We start from the raw sequence: 19,352 nt of genomic DNA on the forward strand, positions 1-19,352 counted from the left end.
GTCTTGTTTACTTCTGTATTCCCAGCACCTAACAGAGTTCCTGGCACATAGTAGATGCTCAATTGGGTAAATATTGATAAATGAGTAAATGAAGACCCAAACAGATGGCACCCTTAATGGCTCACCTGGTTCTTTGCAAGGAAGAGATTCAGATCCATATAAAATTTGCTAATTTGGGATAGCCCTGCTGATAGAGAAAGCAGATGGAAAGGCCCAGCAGGAGGCTCAGTGGAGCAAGGAGGCCAGGCCAGAGAGCTAGGTTCCCATATAGTCACCGACAACTGAGTGAAATTCTTTCACCAGGGAAAATTGACTGTTTTAAGGGAAGGATCAGTGTCAGGGCTGAGCTCAGGTGTCTTGATTCTTTATGTAAAATGTATTCCACCATGCACAATGACTTTTTGGTTAGATTTCTAAAATTTCACTTTTGGTATTTTAATTTTTCCCTTTTTAGCTCATAATAAAGAAAGGTAGAGAAAGAACTGCACCTTTTTTTTTTTTTTTTTTTTTGACATAAAATACCATGGTACCTGTTTTCCAATGAGATGTAGACATCTGGTTAGGGAGATTAATAGCACACAGAGCTCTCTCCCCTCTCTTCTTGCTATCTTTCTCCTATTTAGTCACTGACTCCCATCCCATCAAGATTCATTTAACTAACTTCTGCAATAAATGACTCCTACTTGTCTATAGCAGTTATTTAAAAAACTACTTTTCATAAGTGGATATTTTAAATGGTGTCACCTATTTTCTTTTCCCATATGCACAGATTTTGAATCTATAGTATAATTTAATAATTATTATGGTTTCATCTATAGATTTACTAAATAATCTATAGGTAGAAAGCTGAATTTATACAAAAAGCAATTCATAGATTGATAAACTTTCTATACAGCTTCCTGGTGTCCTCAAAGCAGGGTTGAGAGGACTATTACTTTAATACTCAATCAGTTTCATCAGTTCTAAATATTAATTTACAAGGTGAGAATACTCCACTTCTCAAAATTAGTCAACTTAATATTGAATTAAATGGTCAAAGTACAATTCAATTTATTATAATTGGGTATGATATATAAATTTATCATCCACACATATTCATAACTCTTTTGGGAGGGGAGAATTTATATGTCAGGCCAGTGTTTCTCAACCCTTTTTAATAGACTGTGTAAGCCTGCGGGGTACAGTAGACAGATGAGGGAGCTTCCTTCTGTCATAGATGGCCATTCCAGCTTTAGTCAAATAAATATGGAAATACCTGCAGCAGGTATAAATTTTGTCCACAGTACTTGAGTTAACGCATTCGTAGCTTTTGGCGGGGGCAATCCTTTACTCTTCAGTCCAATCCCATTTGATTCCTTAAAGAGAGTAGCTCTATAAATTTTGTACTAAGCTCAGAGTGAGAATTTTTGCTAGGCTGAAACTCTTGGCCTCTTGTGTTCCATCTTCTCAGAATCTTCTCAGAAGGTTCACTTTTGTCTAAGGTTCTGCTCATTCTTCTGGCACCCTGGGAGTGTGGTTCCGGTTTCTGCTCTATGAGTAACCCATAACTCTGCCAATTTATTCTAAGTCCCATTGAAAAAAATTTTTAAAAAGTTACTATTTGTCATTTAGGATATATTTTAAGTAAAGCATTAATGAATATACATATATGTGCACACATATGTGTATGTATATATGTATAATGAATATGTATACACACATATATATGTTATACTATGCTTTCTCTTTCTATAAATATATACTGTATAGGTAGTCTACAAATACTTTGTTATTGAAGATCTGTTTAGCTAGTTTCTTTTCATTCACGAAAAAGACAAAATATATGTTTCTAGAAGTTATTTAGTAATTACATAACATAAATTAGATATAGAAGTTATATAAAGGTTAATCTCTAATACTGTAAAAATATCTTTTGAGAGTATTGTGGTCTTGTTTTCAAAGAGTTATATTTTAGAAATACATACTAATATGTTTACAGAGAAAATAATCTGACGTTTGGGACTGGTTCAAAAATGATCTGGGCAAGAGAAGGGAAGTTATAGACGAAACAAACTTGGTTATGTTGATAATAATCTTAATTTTTCCATATACATTTGAAATTTTCCTAATTAAAAAATACCCATATATTTGAAACACATATACTCTTGTCCTCTGCCCCCACACTCATAGGGAAGATTGGTGGAAATAAAATGCAGATCTCCTGCAGTGTAAACGTGTGACCCTCAAGCCCTAAGTTGTCAAAACTTCCAATGCCTTGGTGGCACTAAAGTGCATGCATTTATTTCCAGGAGTATTTAGCCCATGTTTCTATTCATTTCTTCATCATTAAATCACAATTTCAGTAGCACAGGGTGCCACAAGCTGAGAATCAGGTGAAACTTCCTATGAAAATAAATGCAGAAATTCCCAATTGTGTCTATCCTAATAAAAGCAAAAGGAACAACTAATTACCTATTTTCTTTTAGAAAATAAAGTCATTGACAAGGTCATAGCCCTGCTATCCAACCTGACTATGGATTATTCTGAGTACAAAGCAAAGCTAGTTTTTTGTTTTTTGTTTTTTTTCTTGCCGGAGAACTCTACAAGAATTTACCTATACTGATCTTTCTCAGGTTGTTTTGTAATCACACTAAACTTGACTCCATGGCACCTAATTATTCCTTCAGGAACCCCTCCTTCCCTGCAACTGACCTTGTGTAGAAATCTGAAAACATTTATAAAATACAGTTGAATATATATTTTTTGGTAAGAAAGATTTTGTATTTGAAGACATACATGTTTACTAAAAGGCATTTCATTTCTAAAAATTTAAACTTTCCTTAGTTTATATTTGACATTATTAGAAAATCAGTTCTCCATGTGGAACTTTTCATCTAAAATGTCACAGGAACTGGGAATTGAAAAAAAGGAAACTTTACACATTCTTTCACATCTTGAGTTTTTCACATGCTTTTTCTTTGCCTGAAATCTCTTCCCCATCTGTCCCTTGCCAGGTGGTAAATTCTTGTCCATCCTTCAGGGGCCAGCTCAGCTCAAGTCACTTCTTTCCTGATGTCCTTCTCAGTCTCTAAAGGATGCGACAGTGGGCTTTGCACACAGTGTATCTCCACTATTGTTCTTACCACATTGTGCCGTAATCGCTGTTTTTGTACTTTTTCCCTATTAGATTATAAGCTCCTGCCAAGAAGACTTTAGTAACATTTATTAAATTGTTGGGTTGAATTGTGTATTCAAAGAACTGTTGAAATAATGGAGAGATTTCAAATAATAAATACATAAAAGCAAGAAAATGTCAGGGTTGAGGAAATGTTAACTGAAAAAATTACCTTTCCCCCAAAGTAATGGCTACATATAACTTGCTTTTTGAGAAAGATTAAATCACCTTGAAAATAATCATTGACAAGAACATTTGTCCTACATTGTCACATCCAGTTGGAAAGCTGCATTTAATAGTTTACATTCAACATAAAACTTGGACTCCTTCAAAAGATAAGTTGATTTTCCTCTTTACAACAAGACACAAGTTGCTTTAGTACTTCAAAATAGAATAGAAAAATGATTCCGGTTCACAACATGAAAAATACACTAAGAAAGAAAAAGATTTTACAGATAAGCTCCAGGTCTACACTAAGCCAGAGCCTCACAAGAAGCTATTACTGTGTAAAGAGTAATGCGCTCCCTGCACTGAATGCAGCACAGTGGATGCGTTCCAGTGGCATCATAAACAACAAAACCCAAGTTCAAATCATTCACATGAACTTGTAATTGAATTTTTCAAGATGTGATTTAGTGTAGTAGATGGAACGAGGATAAAATGTTTCAAATGTAACAGTGATTGAACAAGTTAGAAGAATTAGTAGGGAGTGAATATTAATACGGGGTAGCTTTCAGACATCTTGAGATAGGAAAGCTCCTCACTTGCCTATTTAACAGTGAAAGAGAAACTAATACCAGGCTCAGTAAGAGGACTAGTAAGCAAGGAGAATATAGGACAATATTTTACTTCTTGAATGATACAATAAGTGATGTCGCTGAAAGTTGCCGTACGGATTTATTTTTTTAAGAGTGCTGGATTAAAACTTAGGAAAAATAACTATAAATCTCAACTCAGGCAGAACTCAACAGGCCTCCAGTTCCAAATTTGGAGACTCTCTTCTTTTTATTAAAGTGTATTCAAATGTACTACATTACTCAGAATTTGGCTGGCTAAAAGATTTATAAATTTGCTGAGTTGTGAACTTCTTTGACCAAAATGTGAGCTCCAGATGCTGTAAGCCTGGCAATTCCGTTTGTGTGAATGGGCTTTGGATTTCCCAACATTAAAGTTTAGTATTTGTTGTTGGTTCTGGAGCAGATACTGACATGAATTTCACTGTTTGATATGCCAGCACCAGGGCAGAAACACTTGGTAGGACTGAGACGGCAACTGATTCTACAGTATCAAGTGGCTTTCTAGTGAACCGTCAGGGCTTTGAATGGAAGTGCACTGATGTTTTTCATTGTTTGCTGGATGTGGCTTTTTTCCTAATATTCGGAGGTAACTCTCAATCCTTACTTTCTTTCCTTGGAGCTAAGAATTAGAGTCTGTTTCCAAATATAGCCAGCAGATGGTGCAATTTACTTTATTTATACTCTATCTCAAATGAAAAAGCATTAGACTATTCTATATACATACACACACATAATATGTCTCGTCTCAATCTCATTCATATGTACAACTTTAAGTGTATGTTTCAAAACTTTTTATCTATTTGGAAACAACCTATTTAACATAATTTATCTCCTTTTAGAAAAGCAGTGTTCATTTTTTAGAGTTTTATTAATAATTCAACTTACATTTTATTAGCTTTATAGACCTCAAAGCAAGACACGAGAGGAGACTATTAGTCATGACAGGAAATATATCATTTCTTTTTCATCAGCTTTCTTACACAATTCGTAATCACATGTCCTGCAAGACAAGAGTAAAGCTGGTTCTGATGTGCCCGTGGAATTCAGCAGTACTTAGCTATAATTTTGAGAGTCCTGTAATAACAAATGTTAAAGTTCTGATTTGGTAACTGACTTCAACAGAGCTTTCAAGTTGAAATTTATTTATGGAATCATTTCAGCTATTAGACTATCCATCCTATCTCTTGTCAATAAAGGATGCTATCCCATAGGAGATAACTAATAACTTTATAGAATTTTAAGATGTAACAGAACGTTATTGTCCCCTGGAGGTCACACTTACCAACCAAAGGGTAATAACTTTTATTAGAAGGCTGAAATAGTCTATAAATATTTCATTAAATCCTTAAAAATGTGCAGGTATTAATTCTCCACTCTCTTCTTTTGATTTCTGGCTACCACCCTGAGATGGATAAAATGTTCCTGGGAACCTGGGGAAAATGCTATTGTGCTGAATTTATCACCTGTAATATTTCCTGGTGGGATTATCTGAATACATGTGGATTTCAGGAAGAATCTTCTCAGAAAATTTCATTATTATTTTAAATGCTAGGCTCAGCATCGACGTTCTGCCTTTATCATTCTCTCTCCCAACATGTTCCTACCAATTCTCAGCTCACTTTAGGGAGCAGGTGAAGAAAGGAGAGAAGACACTGCATTTTCTGGCCATCTCAGTCCATTCAAAAGCATTTATGGTGCAGGGCACTGGCGTGGTGCTGAGTTGATTGAGTTAAAAAAGACATAGACTTTGTCCTTGAGGCAAAGCAGCTGCCAATTGCTGAGTCCAGGGAGAAGTGCTTTTATTTCTTCAGTATGGGCAGAGCTGCCACGGAACAGGTTATGTGTCAGTGTGAACAGGTAGAGGATGCTCACATCATTCCTATCATCCTAGAAAACAGATAAAAATTTCACTTTCTCAGACTGCAAAGAAACACAGTTTACATTTCTGAGAAATTAGAATTCTAGAATACTTTAAAACAAAATATAGTTTTGACTTTCAGGTTAGCATTGTAACTAATGAAATATTGCAAAATCCAAGTTCCTTCAGGGTTCAATTTAATGAATAGAGAATAGAACTGAAAAAGGTAATAAAACAGACTCTCACACAAAGGCCGCCTGGATTTTGCATCTGAGTAACACTCTGCTGTTACCACCCAGAGCATCTTTTCTCTTCTTGAACCACAAAAAAGACCTGGCTTTCTGCTTTTACTTCTCTTGAGCATCATTCCTGTATAATAGGTCACTTGTACAACACTCGCACATAGCAATGAGTATGAGGATATTTTGTGTATGACCCATTTACTTGAAGGAATTGTTCTATTCTAGGTGCTTTGGTTGCAAGGAACAGGAACCCACTCAAATGGCTCAAGAAAAAAGGGATTATTTAAAAAAGAGAAGTTTATGAATACAAAATACGGGAACAATAGTCAGGTTTTATAATGAATGTCAGAAGGCTATATTCTTTCTGTTTTTCTTTCGTAACTTACTTTTAACAAATGGTCCCAGGTGAACTTGAGGAGGTCAGGTGGGGCCAGCTGTATTAGTCAGGATTCTTTAAAGGGACAGAACTAATAGGATGTGTGTGTGTGTGTATATATATATATTATATTATATATTTATGAGTTTATTAAGTAGTATTAATTCATATGATCACAAGGTCCCACAATAGGTCATATGCAGGCTGAGGAGCAAGGAAGCCAGTCTGAATCCCAAAGCTGAAGAACTTGGAGTCCAAAGTTCGAGGGCAGGAAGCATCCACCACAGGAGAAAGATGTAGGCTGGGAGGCTAAGCCAGTCTAGCCTTTTCACGTTTTTCTGCTTTATATTCTGGCTGTGTTGGCAGTTGATTAGATGGTACCCACCCAGATTAAGGGTGTGTCTGCCTTTCCTGGTTCACTGACTCAACTGTGAATCTCCTTTGGCAACACCCTCACAGACACACCCAGGATCAATACGTTGCATCCTTCAATCCAATCAAGTTGACACTCAGTATTAACCATCACACCAGCCAAAGCTGGATCATATAAAGTCTTGAGGTTATGGTCAGGGATAATCTTGTGGCCATACGTGAACAACATGACAAGGAGAAATGAAAGCCCTCAATTGAACTGAACTGATTGGATTTTCTCTAAAAAATTGACCTGGGACATTGGTTATTTGTGACTGGTTCTGAAAATACTAATAATAACATTTAATATTTATCAAGAGCTTACTGTGTGTCAGCTCTTGTCCTAGGCTTTTTTCATGTTTTAATGCATTAATTGTCACAACTATATGATATGGATCAGTGTGATTCCATTTTTACAAATAAAGAAATGGAGGCATGACTGAAAAGTAAAATAGCTTATACAAGTTGGCAAAAGATGTAGTAGGGCTGGTAGTGGAACCCAGTCAGTCTGACTCCGGAGCCTGTGCTCCTAGCCACTACATGACACTGTCTTCAAAGTGTTAGAGTGGGAGCTGGTTCTATGGCAAACCAAAGCCACATGCAACTCAAAGTTATGGAGTAGGAGAGGCAGAATGATGAGTGAGCAGAAGAAGCAAGTATGGGGAAGAACACCAAGCAGTTGCTCACAGCAGCACCCCCACTGCTTAGATTGAACAAAGCCTGGGATGTGGCAGGTACTCACTAAGTATGGGTGGAATAGTGAATGAAAACTTTCAGCAGGGGCTGTGGATGTGACATATCCTCTGAGAAGCTCGGGTGTGCCAGTCAGGCAGGAGCCTCCAAATAACTTATTTTAATCTGTTTCCCTTACAAATTAACTAAATTATACATACACCAGATGAATACATTCTCCTTTTTAAAAACATAAAGCTCTGATCTACAGAGAATAGAGTTCCTTCGGGCCACTTCCCCATCTTTGTTTCCTGCTTTCCACTCCTCAGAGATCCTTCCAGGCTTTGTTAATATATTTAGATACATATATAGAAACTGTTGGAACTCTAAAGTATTGTTTTGCATATTTAAAAAATATTTGCATAAGTATTATAGTGTTTATTTTTTCCCTCATTTAATGTATCATAGAGATCCAGCTATATTGTTATGATAGACATTCAGATGGTTTCTAAACTTCTTACTATTATAAAATTATGTTTATAATTTGTATTACAGATTTTTTAAAAAAAGAGTTTTGCTCTTTTGCCCAGGCTGAAGTGTAGTGGTGCAATCTCAGCTCACTGCAACCTCTGTCCCCTGGGTTCAAGTGATTCTCCTGCCTCAGTCTCCCAGGTAGCTGGGATTATAGGCACCCACCATCGTGCCTGGCTAATTTTTGTATTTTTAGTAGAGATGGGTTTTGCCATATTGGCCAGGCTGGTCTCGAACCCCTGACCTCAGGTGATCCACCCACCATGGCCTCCCAGAATGCGAGGATTACAGGCATGGGTCACCGTCCCTGGCCTGTATAGTCTCATGATTATCTTCCAAAGAGTTTTATATTTTTCATTACTTCTTAAACTTAAAATTATAACTTTAAACTTAAAGTTATAAAAGAATCAAAGCATTATCTGAGATATCAACTAGTCCAATGACTGTAAACCAGGATGGTGGAGTGGTAGTGGGTTTATCTAAATCACTTCTGAAGCGTTTTTCCAATAACAGCCTCCCTATCTTCTGGAAGAATTCTGGCATGGCAACCATGTTACAGTGGCAATGGGAGTGAGTGGGGAGGGGGGGGGGTGAGTAAGCACCTGGCTTGTTTGCTAAACTACCAATTATTCTGATAGGTACCTACCCCCCAGCATGCCCCCAAAACATATAGCTAGTTGAAGACAAAACCAGGGTTCGATGCAAAAACTCCTGCCAATTTTAGTCTAGTCTTTTCCTAATTATTTTGCTTTGCCCTGACAATTCATCTTCATGGAATCTCCATAATCCTTATTAGTTCCAGATAGAAACTTCCTTCAATTTACTTAAACTCTGTTCTGGGAGCTCCCCTGCTCTCAATCTTCTTCACTTAAAAACAAATGAACAAATTAATGAACAGACAGCAACACAAACAAGCTAAAACAAAAGGGCAGAGACGATCAACTATACACTGAAAACTCATTTTCTCATCTCCTGGCCTGGGGTTATTGCTGTGGGGGGCGGGGTGGGGGTGGTCAGCTTCCCAGCCAGGTGCTGCTTTTCTTAGGCCCCTTTGCATCCAGGGGCGTCCATGCACTCATCAGTTTTCAACCACCAATCAAGCAGCTGTCTTCTTTCCCGTGGCTAATCAGGCAAGGGTCATCTGTCACAGAACTATCCAATCAGCATTAAGGTGTCGAGTACAAAAGGCTGCTCGAAGACGGCGTTTTTTCTGACCAACAACATTCTACTTTGTTAAGTATTTGGATGTGAGATATATATGGAAAGTCGACATTTGGCTGTGGGAGCAGAAGTAAAAACAGACACGGCGAGAGGGACCTGAGGTAGGAGATAAAGTTATGAATAAGCAGATGCTATAAATGTAGAGGAAGTTGGTCAGTTGGGAGAGTAGCAGAAGCAGGGGCAGAGAGGACTGAGTCATCATGGCATATGTTCACCCACCTCTTGCTGCTGAGGGGGCAGTAAGATAATTCAGGCCTGGAAATGTATCAGAGCATTTCAGTTTACCGCTGCGTTTTCCCCTCTGTGAGGCTCAGTTGAACGCTAAGCAGGGTTTCCGTGTGATTCTGATTTCCTCTGCGTCCCTGTGTTTCTTGACAAATCCGTCTTTCTTGAGGTAGCCCGAGTGATTTTCTGCCTACCAAGCTTGCAGCCAGAAGAGCCTGACGCATCTGTCCTTCTTAGTTTTCATTAATTAGGATGTTTAGTCTGCTTATAATTAAACATGAAAATATGGATGTATAAAAAGTAGGTATTGCCTTAATGACTGATTTGGGGAATATTTTATGATTTAAAATGATGTATGTTTATTCTTTATTTCTTTCAACAAACATTTATTAAGTATGTACTACTTGCCGAATTTTTTCTTGTTAACAGAACGAAAAAGACAGTAGGGGCCTGGTGCGGTGGCTCATGCCTGTGATCCCAGAACTTTGGGAGGCCAATGTGGGCAGATCACAGGAGGCCAGGAGTTTGAGACTAACCTTGCCAACAGGGCAAAACCTCGTCTCAACTAAAAATGCAAAAAATTAGCCAGGTGTGATGGCACATACCTGTAATCCCAGCTACTCTGGTGGCTGAGGTAAGCGAATAGCTTGAACCCGGGAGGTGGAGGTTGCAGTGAGCTGAGATCGCGTCACTGCATTCCAGCCTGACTGACACAGATTCTGTCTCAAAAGAGAAAAACAAAGCAAAACCGACAGTGGAAGTCAAGGTTAGATTTGAATCATTCCATTTCCAAGTTCAATGACTCTTCTCACATGCTTAGTTATTATGCCCACACTTGATTTGAGGGGGGATCTGCAGGAATGTCTATATTTGTCTTAAGTTGGGTCCTCCAGAAGCTGCACTTAGAAATTGCTTTTCTGGATTCTCCCGCTGCATATTAGCCACATCCTTCAGCTCTTTCAGTGAATAATCCCTTTTATTCCTTTGGCCAGAGCCATGCTGATCTGTGACTCTAGCTATTCATCTTGGTTGGAAGGAAAAAAACGGATGGTTCTTGAGGAGAGCTGATATTGTCTTATGTAGCATCTGCCTAAGTTGAGGCCTCTGCCTAGTCTTCAGGCAATGCAGTGGGGTCTACTATCGTCTAACAAGGGGGAGTGGGCTGCCTCTGCAAGCCCAGAGTGTTCTAGAGAGTCTGAGAGTTCAATGTTCTTGAGTGTACCCACCTGGATATCTCTACCCCTAGCCTTGGAGTCCCACTCCTTCCCTGATAATGTAGGAGACTTGTTGGGGCTGTGAATTCAGGGTTATCTCAACTCTTACTTCTCTACTCTTACAATGAGGATCGAGGCCTGGTCTTTAGCAGGGTCTGTCTTGTGGTCGTAAGAGAGGAAGGCGTCTGTAAACACTGCCCTGGGAGCCTTCTAACTTTCACATTTTGCCTTAAGTGGCTAATTGGCTGAATGGAGCTTGTTATTTTCTCTCTTCAGTGCATCAATAACACTTAGCAACAACCAAACAGATCCCCCAGTCCTTATAATTACTATTTCTATCATACTTCACAATGCCAAAGATATCACAGAAGCCATTGCATCCCTTCAACCTGTCATCCATTCCAAGTCACCACAGGTGAAATTCTTGGTAATTGCCATGCTGCAGTGTGCCAGAGGCCTTCAATAGTCACTTCACACTAGGGAGGGAGTCCTAGTTGCCATCTGGCTGGAAAGTGATCCAACTTCACAACTGCATCTCAGGCACTGCTAGTTCCTCCTTCTCTGACCAACTGTTTATTTTGGTGGTCTGTGGAGTGTATAGGTGGTGAGAAATTATAGCCAGCTTGGTCTTGAAAAGAAAATGAGAAGTAGGGTGGTAGATAGAACGAAGATAAAGGTAGGGCTTGGAATTAGAACTAATTAGGATTACAGCAGAGAGGAGATAGCCAGTAGAGAAAAGGGGGGAGAATGCAAGGGCCTGAGTTGGTGAGATGACATGGAATACAAAATTGATTGGATTGCTGCTGCTTCTGAGATTGGAGGCACAAAAACAAAGAAATACATACAACTGAGTTTGTCAGTCATAATAATATAAATAATAATAGCTAATATTTACTGACTCCTTACTGTGTTGAAGCATAGTTCCAAATGCATAGGCAGAAATTAATTTTCATTTAATAACATCAGAAAATGATTTTTTAAAGTTTTCTACCAGGTCTTTGACATAATTCAATACATTAAAATGGGAGAAAATAAGTCAAGTGTTGAAAATATCATTTTCTTGCTATTAAGCCCCATTTCCTTCTGCACTTTTCTTAAAAGAGTTAGGAGTTTTATATTTCATTTTTTTTATAACCAACAATTAGAAAAAGCCACTCTTACAAAGTTCCTATTGTTTCAGTTCTTTCTCTCCACCATTAGCCCTTTACTTTTAATATAATGGGCAAGCCTAAAAATAAAAATTGTCTTGTGTATGGCACATAATGGAATGTGAATGAAGAGCTGAAAAAGAAAAAAACATTTCTTTTTCACAAGGCATCTTGATCTGATGGCCCAGCAGGCAGCAGTTTATTGCAGCAGTTGCTGCAGAGATCTTAAAAAAGGTGAGGCTTTGCCCTGAGCAAAAAGGGCAAAGTTAACAGGAAGCTATATAGTGTCTCAACACTGCAAATAAACGTGAAAGGGTGCAAGGGATAATGTAATGGGACATGTGTCATTTGAGAGGTCTTTGGTCGTTTGAGAGGTCTTTGGAGTATTTTGTTGTGATGGAGACCAAGCAGTATCTTGATCATTTCCTACATCTGTGTAGCTCCTTTTAACTAAAGCCTATGAGAAGCTCTGAAGAATATATTAATGGAGAATAATAATCTCATGATTGTTGCAATTGAATTCCTATAAGCATGAAACTTCCTTTACAAATTAAAGCAGAGATCATGAGTTAACTGTAGGGCTTTTCTCTCAATTTCACCCAACAATATTATTTAAATATTACTGATTTTAAGATGACAGAGGCTTATAAGCTTTCACAATATAAGCTGTTTTTGTTTGTGAACAGCAGTGGTGGCCATTTTTGGCCTTATGAAAAAAGGTAAGCCTAGGCAGTAGCACTTGACTTTAGGATAACTGGATTTATTTCAAGTTACTTTAAATTATTATTTAATAAAATAGAACCAGTGTGTTACTGATTTCCTCATTAATAACATTGATAATTTTCAAAATTAGTTCATATTTTGTACTAAAAACTTACCATAACTTAATATAAAGTCAGCAATTTTGAACCATGTCTGAGGAGGTTCTGTTCCTGAATACTTCGTTATAAAGTTGTTTCACCTGCAGCATTAACTCTAGGGATCACAGTAGAGTAAGTTCTCAGTTTATTTCTTTTGTTTAATCAATAGACGAAATAACTGCTGTAAACAGTTGTAGGGAAATAATTTAACATGATTTGAATTTGTGTTCTCAAATCTATGGATTAACAGAACTAGGGCATGGGCCTTATGCTAAAGAAAACTTGCAAATCTGCTGCTGGACATTTTTCTTTAAAATGTTAGGAGCACCCACTAAAGGACTAAAGACCATAAAAAAATTAGCTAACAAAAAGGTTTATTTCAAAGTATATTGTTCACTTTTAGCCATTCATTTAGAGTCTATGTTTACTATAAGCATTTAAAGTTATCATTATGCTAGTTTCTTTTAATGTAATGGTTTGGCGTTAGTGTATGTAAGGTAGCTTTTAATGAGATAAATGATTGGGTCTGTGTTAGTCAATATGCTCTTGACTTAAAATGGCAAAAACCTACTTAAAATAGTCTGAGTGATCCCAGGAATATGGCAGCAGTGAAGGTGTTGTTGTGTCTCCAAATGCTTACAAAAAAGGAGACAAAGCTAGATAGTAACACTAAAAACCTATTGACAATGTTTATTACAAAGCCGGGAGACAGGCTATCCCCACAAATCAAACACAGTCAGTACATGAAGACAAACCACTTGACCCAAGACCTGTACAGTGTCAACATCTATGTAAGAGAAAGCAGAGGAATCGGTGGAGAACAGGAGAACCAAATACCCACAGAAGTTCACCATAAAGTGAGCAGATCAATTTGAGAACAGCAATGAATACTAAGAGGGTTTTGTTCAATCCGGTATTGGGTGAGTGCAAGGGAATGACAGTGTGTGCTGAAGGATCTGGAATCGTTTAGCTTCTAGATTCACCAATGAAACAGACTTGCAAGGATTCTCTTCCAGGACAGTGCCCCACTCTAAGATGAAACAGCTTGGAATAGAGTCAGAGCAACTCAAGCAAAATAGAGACAACTGAGACAAGAAAAGAGAAGTTTGAGAAAAGATTGAGTTAAGACAACAACAATAAAAACTCTGTAGCTTTGAATTTGAGTTGAGAGTGTCAGCATGAACTCATGAATATGGAAAGACTGAGATGAGTTCTAGAAACAATGACCAGCTCAGTAGTAATGTGTATTCCTAATGCCAAATATGTCGTTTTGAAGGCAGGGTTTCTTTGGAGAAATTGGCTGCTTACAACATGAGACTGTGAACCACAATAGCTGCTTGTATCACAATAGAAAGCGGCCACTAGACATTATATTTCACTAAAGACCCGTACCATCTATGGTCTTGCTAAAGGCATTGAACTTGAGTCTGATCAAGCCTTTCACTCTAGCTGCCAATTTGCTGGAAATTGGAAACAGAAGACAGAAAACAGTATAGAGGAACATGCTGAACGGTGTCATGAATATGTAATTGGCAAACTTCACTGGGAAAGCAGACAGGTCAAATACAGATCAAATGTAAAGAAAGCGGGGGGTAGAACACATAGATGAAAGGGATTTAAATGACAGAATTTAATGGACAACAATATAATGGCTTGGGATGCACATATGGATGGCAAAACTATAAAGAAATGAGGAATTTATTGCTATAAAAGTCAAGATTGTAATTCCTTTTTTGAGATAGAGACAGGACATATAGAGGGGTGATGTGGTTTGGCTGTGTCCCCACCCAAATCTCATCTTGAATTGTAGCTTCCATAATTCCCACGTGTTGTGGGAGGGACCCAGTGGGAGATAATTGAATCATAGGGGTGGTTTCCCCCATACTGTTCACATGATAGTGAATAAACCTCAGGAGACCTCATGGTTTTATAAGCGGTTTCCGCTTTCACTTCGCTCTCATTCTCTCTCATCTGCTGCCATGTAAGACATGCCTTTCTCCTTCCGCCATGATTGTGAGGCCTCCCCAGCCACATGGAACAGTGAGTGCATTAAACCTAGTTTTCTTTATAAATTACCCAGTCTCAGGTGTGTATCAGCAGAGTGAAACAGACTAATGCAAGGGGCTTCTGAGATAATTGGCAAAGTTTTATTTCTTGACTTGGCAGGTGATTTCAAGAGTGGTATTTTGTGTGGCTCTCTGTATCTATTTATTTTAAAATAGGTTAAGATTTAAGCAAAAATGGGATTTTTTATGTACTATATATCCAAGTATTCGAGGAGTAGGTCGTAGAATTGTCTGAATTCCGGGGTTCAAATGATCACACTAGGATGGAGTCTTTTTCTCATAATTGTTTGACTCTCTCCATGGACCCCTCCCCACATTATCTTCACTTGTAGTCATTCTCTGTTGGGATGGCGGGGTGGGGGGGCCCTGACAGATCCAGGCTATGTGATCTTTAAAGCTGGTAGCCCCAAAGAAGCCATGGATATAAACAACCCCTTTGAAACTTCTGGACAAGATTGGAAAAGTAGGAGTAGGAGAGTGATGAGGAAAATTGAAGGCACTGATAGAAGTGGTGAAAGCCCATATCTTACAAACATGACACAATTGACTCAAAGGTGTAAACAGATTAGGAATGAAGAATAGAAACTAACCACAACTTGGTGCCCACAGGACTTAATCAATTGTCTGTACGTTCAGTTGTAAAGGGAACAAACAAAATTCACAGATTTTGTGTAACGTGAGATATGATTAATACTACACTTAACCGTTTGTGACAAGAAAATTTATTTTTTGACTTTTGTGTATATTTTTTGGGAATTGTGTATAAAAGTAAGAAAATATTTAATAAATCAAAAATTATTTGGGAAAATTAATGAGTGATAGGTGTATAAGGAAGGGTCTCCTAAATAGGACATTCTTACCTTTTAAATCTGATATTAACTGGATCAACCATGCCTCCTCTTAACCCTTGGAGCTTCTAGTTGCAGCAAAATACTAAGTCTGGTAAATTCAGCATTGTTCTATGAACTCTGTAAACAAATTTGTACCTGACAGTATATACTTAACAATCAGGATTCCAGTAAATTCAGATGTTGGCCTTCGGAGTTCTCTGGGGCCAGTAGCTGCCTGACCAGGGGCCCGGAGCCACGGGCTTAGCCGAGGACCACGGGCTCAGGGTCTAACCAGCAGTTTATAGGCGGCTGCGCCAAGGCGACAGAAAAGGCACCCGAGGAGGCACGGGAAGATGCGGCCCGGGCGGGCAGCGTACGAGCCTCAGCTGCTGCATCTGTAAGTGGTTCAGCGTGCGCATGGGGTTCTGCTTCCTGTCCATGACCGCCCGCGCCCGGGTCGCGCTCAAACCCCTAGTGGATGTCTTTGTGCACCACAGTAAGCTGCACTTGAAAGGCTTCCTGAGCTCGAAGGAGGGTGAGGCAGTGGAGTTCACCTTTTAAGTAGTCAGCCACGGGTCTGGAATCCATCCGTGTCACGGGACCTAGTGGGGCGTTCCGTATTGGGAGTGAGAGGTGGCCAAAGGGGAAGAACATGCAGAAGCGCAGATCAGACGTCAGGTGCTGCAACTGTGGAGGTCTAGACCATCATGCCAAGGAATGCAAGCTGCCACCCCAGCCCCAGAAGTGCCACTTCTACCAGAGCATCAGTCATACGGTAGCTTCATGTCCGCTGAAGGCCCAGCAGGGCCCTAGCGCACAGGGAAAGCCAACCTACTGTGGGGAGGAAGAAGAAATCCACAGCCCTGCCCTGCTCCCGGAGGCACAGAATTGAGTCACAATGGGTGGGGGCTATTCTTTGCTATCAGGAAGTTTTGAGGAGCAGGCAGAGTGGAGAAAGTGGGAACAGGGTGAACTGCGGCTACTTGGCACTGCCATGTGTCTCAGACTGGGGTTCACACCGTCACCCTTTCTTCCCTCTGTTGGGGGAAAGGGTGAGTCAAAGGAGCTCCAACCATGCTCTGTCCAAATATAAGTGGGAGTTCTGGGGGCAACCAGGACGTGGGAATCACCCTACAACCTGCATGCTTTATCTGAGGTTCCATCTCCAGAGTTTCCAGCTTTTGAAAGTGGCCTGGATAGGGAAGTTGTTTTCCTTTTGAAGAAGGATATGCAATAATTCCCATGCCAGAGTGAAATGATTAAGGATAAGACCAGATTCACGGAGCCCAGCCACTACATTCTGTGAAAGGAAATCGCTCAGGAGTAAGGCAGCGTTTTTTTTTTTTTTCACATCTTGTATCCTCATGCCCACTTTTGGGATAGGGTGCTGGCAACTGTCCCAAGCAATGGATAGTGATGATGGCAAAAAGGATGTTTGGGGGAGCAACTGCAGACCTGCTCCTCCTATGCTTACCCCCACCCCATTCTAGGCCAATGTGATTTTATTTGCTCTCTTGGATACTGCACCTTGGGTCCCACTTTCTCCAGGATGTCAACTGTGTGCAAATGGTGTATCTTGTGCATTTTAACTTTTTTTTCCTTAATATAAATATTCTGGTTTTGTATTTTTGTATATTTTAGTCTAAGGCCCTCATTTCCTGCACTGTGTTCTCAGGTGCGTGAGCAATCTGTGATAAGAGAGCAGCAGCTCCAGGTCTGTGCAGCAGAACTACTTTTCGTTTTTGCCACTGTGGAGAGCGATTACTTGGAGTGCACAGACTATTGAACTACCTCATTTCTGCCAATGAGAGCTGGCTTTTCTGCCATAGTATCCTCTTGAAACCCCCTCTGCCTTGAACATGTTTTAGGGGAGACTAGGTTTTTAACTGGGTTGTCCCATGACTTGATTGCCTCCTACTGGAAGATTGAGAATTAGTCTAAACAGGAAATGGTAGTACACGGGCTAGGAGAGGCTGGGCCAGCTGAAAGGCCCAGAGAGGGAGCCAAGATTAGGTGAGGGTTATCTAATCCTAGGGCACAGGATGTGCTTTACATCCCAGATCCATTCTTCACCAGATTAGGCTAGGCCTACTATGCACGACAGGGTATGTGTGTTCGTAAAACTGGAGTTGGTGAGGATACGTTTTAAGACCAATACTCCTGTACTTAATACTGTACTGTTGAGGGATGGATATATGTAGTAAGGTATCCTTAACCTTTCAAAATTCTCAGGTTCCAGGGAGACACATAAACGAGGGCTTTGTGGTGCCTGGGCCTGTGTCCTGCCCTGCTGCAGTAGTGATTAATAGTGTCACGGTAGCTAAAGGAGAAAAAGGGGGTTTCGTTTATATGCTGTGAGATCACCGCAAACTTACCTCACTGTGTTGAAACGGGACAAATGCAATAGAATGCTTTGTGGTGTGTGTCTGATCCTGGGTTCCTGTCTCCCCGAAATGCTGCCCCCCCCCCACAACCTCTAATTACTGTATTTATCTGGGTTTTATGGGATTTCACTAAGTTGGTGATTGCTAGGTGGCCTAGTTTGTGTAAATATAATGTATTAGTCTTTCTCTGTGTTCTTCGGGGGTTTTGCTTACAAACTTCTTTTTGTGTTGAGAGAAAAGTAGCCAAAGCATCTTTGACAGAAGGTTCTGTACCAGGCAACAAGATCTGAAACATTAGTTTGGGGGGCCCTCTTCTTACAGTGGGGATCTTGAACCATCCTTTGTTTTGTAGTCTCCTTCCCCTATTACCTGTTAGACCAGATCTTCTGTCCTAAAAACTTGTCTTCTACCCTGCCCTCTTTTCTGTTCATCCCCAAAAGAAAACTTACACACCCACACACATACACATTTAATGCTTGGAGCGTCTCCACAACTCTTAAATGATGTATGCAAAAATCCTGAAGAAGCTAGGAAAACCCTCCCTCCCTTGTTCTCAACAGTCAAGACCATTACCATTTCTTTCTTTCTTTTTTGTTTTTGGTTGGAGTCTTGCTCTGTTGCCCAGGCTGGAGTGTAGTGGTGTGGTCTTGGCTCACTGCAGCCTCTGCCTCTTGGGTGCAGGTGGTTCTCCTGCCTCAGCCTCCTGAGTGGCTGGGATTACAGGTGCCCGCCACACCCAGCTAATTTTTGTATTTTTATTGGAGATGGGGTTTCACTGTGTTGTCCAGGCTGGTCTTGAGCTCCTGACCTCAGGTGATCTGCCTGCCTCCGCCTCCTAGGGTGCTGGGATTGCAGGTGTGAGCCACCCTGCTGGGCCAACCATTCCTTGATGTAACATGCCAAACACTTAAGACACTGCTGTAGCCCAGGCACGGTGGCTCGCACCTCTAGTCCCAGCACTTTTGGAGGCTGAGGTGGGCAGATCATGGGTTTGGGAGTTTGGGACCATCCTGGCCAGCATGGTGAAACCCCGTCTCTGCTAAAATACAGAAGATTAGCCAGATGTGGTGGCACATGCCTGTGGTCCCAGCTACTTAGGAGACTGGGGCAGGGGAATTGCTTGGGCTGGGTGAGGAGAGGTGGAGCGGAGGTTGCAGTGGGTTGAGATCACGCCACTGCACTCCAGCCTGGCGACAGAGCGGGACTCCATCTCAAAAAAAAAAAAAAAAAAAAAAGACACTGCTGTATTTTGGACGGATCAAACCTACTTAACTTTTAATCCTAAAGTAATGAGATGCAACTGGGAGCCTTCCATGTAGAAACTGGGGTCAGGAGGCCAAGAAAGAGAATATGAATGTATATC

The 19,352-nt window shown here is 40.1% G+C and overlaps 1 pseudogene; it reads left to right on the forward strand.

The window, feature by feature from the left end:
* Window positions 1-5,763: 5,763 nt before the first annotated feature.
* Window positions 5,764-16,497, forward strand: LOC105553892 (annotated as a pseudogene).
* The last annotated feature ends 2,855 nt before the right edge of the window (window positions 16,498-19,352 follow it).

This window comes from Mandrillus leucophaeus, unplaced genomic scaffold (assembly GCF_000951045.1).
Source record: "Mandrillus leucophaeus isolate KB7577 unplaced genomic scaffold, Mleu.le_1.0 Scaffold614, whole genome shotgun sequence".
NCBI classification, from domain to species: domain Eukaryota; kingdom Metazoa; phylum Chordata; class Mammalia; order Primates; family Cercopithecidae; genus Mandrillus; species Mandrillus leucophaeus.